This window comes from Centruroides sculpturatus, unplaced genomic scaffold (assembly GCF_000671375.1).
Source record: "Centruroides sculpturatus isolate CEXI.00-Female unplaced genomic scaffold, Cexi_2.0 scaffold83, whole genome shotgun sequence".
NCBI lineage: Eukaryota > Metazoa > Arthropoda > Arachnida > Scorpiones > Buthidae > Centruroides > Centruroides sculpturatus.
The window spans coordinates 28,767-33,282 of NW_019384393.1; the positions used below are offsets into that span (position 1 = coordinate 28,767).

The 4,516-nt window shown below is 29.8% G+C and overlaps 1 pseudogene; it reads left to right on the forward strand.

Annotated features, from left to right (window-relative positions):
• Positions 1 to 4,516, forward strand: part of LOC111618284 — a 41,516-nt pseudogene that overhangs the window by 15,135 nt on the left and 21,865 nt on the right.

Genomic DNA, 4,516 nt, shown 5'->3' on the forward strand with positions numbered 1-4,516 from the left:
GAACACGTTCAAATTTAAATTATATTAGAACATATGTTGAAATAAAATTAAGTAAACAAGCATAACGAAATTAATACAATAAATAAGAAAAACAAAATAATATATAAATGAATACGAAATACAGTAATTCCCCACAATACAATATGTAAACATTTTTTATATAGTAACTCGGGTTTTTATTGAGCCTGGTGGATGTATCATCTTATGAGTTCTTTGTGATTATATATTTCCATGCCGATGGTAAAATGGTTGCATCTTTATAGTTTAAACATTTATCATTTAAGCTAGATCTGTAGATCTCACACTTCTCTGTTGTGGATGCAAGTGTAGGCGAGTGCACCTTTGCAATGATTCTGGCCTCTTCCCATTTAACTATGGATCCATCCGTCTGCGCTATTTTTGATAACGCTGTTGCATATCGGCTCTTTGCTATGTCATACTTATGTTCTTTCATCCTCACATTAAGATTTCTATTTGTGACTCCTATATATTCTTTATCTATTCCTAATTGGTCATTCTTGTACGGTATTGCATACACTCCTGGTTGTTCTTTTTTATTAATTTTTTCTTTGTTATTTCTGAGCAACGTATATAATGTGGGAGCTCTTTTGTATATAATATTGGTGTTTTTGTAGTTCGCAATTTCTTTCATAACTGGGGATAGACGTTTATTATATGTGAATTTTGTGATGTTGCTGCTTCCATCTGGTTTTTTCTTTTTGCCGTTTCTAGGATCATTGTATGCGGTAATTAGACGTTCTACAGATCTTGTTCCAAATCCCAACCCTTTTGCACTTCATTAACGCTATTTGGCTCCTCTATTGTGTATATCATGTTAGAGAAATACAGAAACGCTCTTCTGATTAGAGTCCTAAAGGCAGAGAGTTTATATGTAATTGGATCATTAGATGTTGATGGTATATATATATCGGATCATGAGTAGGTTTGATATACATCTTTGTGTACAGTGATCCGTTCCTAAATTCAATGTTAACGTGAGGATGAAAGAACATAAGTATGATGTAGCAAAGAGCCGATATGCAACAGCATTATCAAAAATAGCACAGACGGATGGATCCATAGTTAAATGGGAAGAAACCAGAATCATTGCAAAGGTGCACTTGCCTACACTTGCATCCACAACAGAGAAGTGTGAGATCTACAGATCTAGCTTAAATGATAAATGTTTAAACTATAAAGATGCAACCATTTTACTATCAGCATGAAAATATATAGTCACAATGAACTCATAAGATGATACATCCACCAGGCTCAATAAAAACCTGAGTTACTATATAAAAAATGTTTACATATTGTATTGTGGGGAATTACTGTATTTCGTATTCATTTATATATTATTTTGTTTTTCTTATTTATTGTATTAATTTTGTTATGCTTGTTTACTTAATTTTATTTCAACATATGTTCTAATATAATTTAAATTTGAACGTGTTCGAAAAGCCATTGATTCGAACGTCTTTAACCTGATGATGGCCCATGAAATGGGTTGAAAACGTTTGTTTAGCTNGCTTGTTTACTTAATTTTATTTCAACATATGTTCTAATATAATTTAAATTTGAACATGTTCAAAAAGCCATTGATTCAAACATCTTTAACCTGATGATGGCCCATGAAATGGGTTGAAATGTTTGTTTAGTTGAATAAATGTGCTTTCTCAGTATTAAGATGTGTTGACTTTGTAATGTTAAAGAATCTGAGTGTGAATAAGAGAGATAAATAATGAATATATGAAAGTTGTTAAAATGAAGTATATTATATGTAAATTGTAGGTATATCAAGACAACACATATTTTGAAGATTCAAAATTTCTATCTTTTAAAAAAGTAATATCAGAAATGAACCATCCTTACAATAAAATTGAATTGGTATCATTTATGTCTGCATCAAAAGGTTATATGGGAGAGTAAGTACATATATTTATAAATAAACTTATTTATTTAAGTCATGATTTTTGTGATTTAAACTTGATTTGATTATTTAAAACTTTTTAGATGTGGCTTAAGAGGTGGTTATTGTGAAATTGTCAATGTTTTACCTACAGTAATGGAAGTTTTGGTTAAATCAATATCAGCAAAACTTTGTCCAAGTGTTATGGGTCAGGTAAGTTTTATTTTATTTTATTCATACATATATATATATATATATTTATATATATAGAATAAAAATAATGAGTTGTATTAACAGTTAGACAAGTCCACTTTCAATAGTGGAATAGTCAGGTATGGTGCTACCCCTTAGTAGTGGAGAATAAACATGTGAAATTTTTAGAGTATTTTTCCATGCGTTATTTCTCATTACTGTTTCAAAAAAATATTTTGTAAACAGTTATGTCTAGTAAAGAAAAGTCTTTTTTTATTGTTACATAATTCATTTTTTATGTGAATTTTTTTTGCAGTAGGTTTTGGTTAGTTTTTGGCGATATTCCTCAAAAGAATTTGACGAATATATATGTCCCTCACCACTGCCACTCACTCACCCTTGACAAATATATTTGTCTGCCAGATTAAGTAAGATAATTGTGAAATGCGTATTACAGTAGACCCCCTATAACGCGGAGATATGTTCCTCGTTATACAAATTTCGTGTTGTAGGAATCCTTAAATACATGAGCCAATCACAGCCCAACACGTGAAGTTTACGGACTATGGCTGTTTGAAAGGTTTTCTTCCATAAAATTAATCAATTCTAGACTAATTCGACTTAATATTTCCAAAACACATATAATTTTTTGGGAATAATCCGTATAAACTATGCTATAAACAAAAAATTGTAGGATTACTTACCGAGTGTGCACCGTTCAACGTCGCCATTACTTAAGCTTGTTTTCGTCACAGACCAGCGCACCAAACTGCGGCCGCGATTTCTGATGTTATTTTTCTGCGAAAACTTTGTTGAACTTTGGAGACATCATTAATATAAATAATTTTTATGGCCATTGAATAAGAAATGTTTCTTTCACAAGAAATGTATAAAATTACAGTACTGTATTAGACTTACGGTACCTAATTTACATACTGTACAGACGATAGTTAGCGTAAAATCTCCGTAGCGTGGCGCCACGCTAGACGGCGGAAATTATATATTTAATTATAACAAAGTTACAATAAGTTAATATATAATTATATATACAGTACCTAATTTATATATAATTAATATATAATTATATGTACAGTACCTAATTTATATATAATTTATATATAATACTGTACAGACGATAGTAAACTCAATTTACCCGCCTAAACTCGCCATAGCGTAGCGCTGGACAGCGGAAAGTAGTTCGGCTGCTCGTCCGCGATGACGAGTTGGCGATGACGTTTTACACGTCCCTTTTAGCATCTTTATACGAATATTGTTGCAATTTTTTTGCTGCATTATAGGAATCTACGTTATAGGAACTCACGTTATAGGGGGGTCTACTGTATATATTCAGTTATCAGCAAAATTTGAAAAGGTTATTTTATTATATTTTTCAGAATATTATTTTCTATGAATCGTAGGTGATTTGGAACAATTATCTGAATTTTTGCTAAAGTAGTTACATTTATACTAATAGTGTAAGAATAATAATAATTGAAAAAGCAAACTGCATTTGTTTAATCTTCTAGTGTTTTAAAGCAATTTAAGATTGGTATAAGAGAACATTAAATTTATTTGTTTCTTTAATATTAATATTTTTATAATTATAAAATATACAGTTTTCAAGAAGCAAAAAATATATTTGAAAAATTTAAATCAAAAATTACATATGAAAATACATAATTAAATTATTATACAACAAAATTATATATATTGCTTCTTTGTATGTCAGTTATATTTGAAAGATAAAAAAATAAGCTTTAATAATTTAGATGAAACTCAATAAGTATTTTTACATTTAATAAACCATTTAATAATTCCTTTAATAATCACAAATTTAGAAAATTTATTTAAAAATGTTCAAATGAAACAATACATTAAAAATGTCTTCATCTTGTCCTTTCTACACACCTCCAGAAATAAGTCTCATAGCTGTGTCAATCTTTTTAACAGGCTTCTCATCCATCTCAATATGTAAAACATTAAAATCTTCCCTTGACAACAGTGTAATTAAAAAATATATTTTATAAAATGGATGAGAAGCTTCTAAAAGGAGGTCATCTCTGCTGTGAGATTGTTATTTACTGAAGTATGTAGAAAGGGTAAGGTGTAGTCATTTTTAATGTGTTGTCTCATTTGAAAATTTTTTAATAAATTTTTATAAGTTTGTACAGTCGACCCCCCTATAATTACGGTCCCTATAATTACGATTCCTATAAAACTACGAAAAAATATACGTATTTTGGAAATGTTGAGTCGCATTAGTGTAGAATCGATTAATTTTATGGAAGAAAACCTTTCAATCAGCCGTAGTCCGTAAACTTGACATGTGTCGGGCTGTGATTGGAACGACTTGTAAGAAATCAGATTCCTAATAAATTGGAACGTATCTATATCTTATAGGGGGGTTGACTGTAC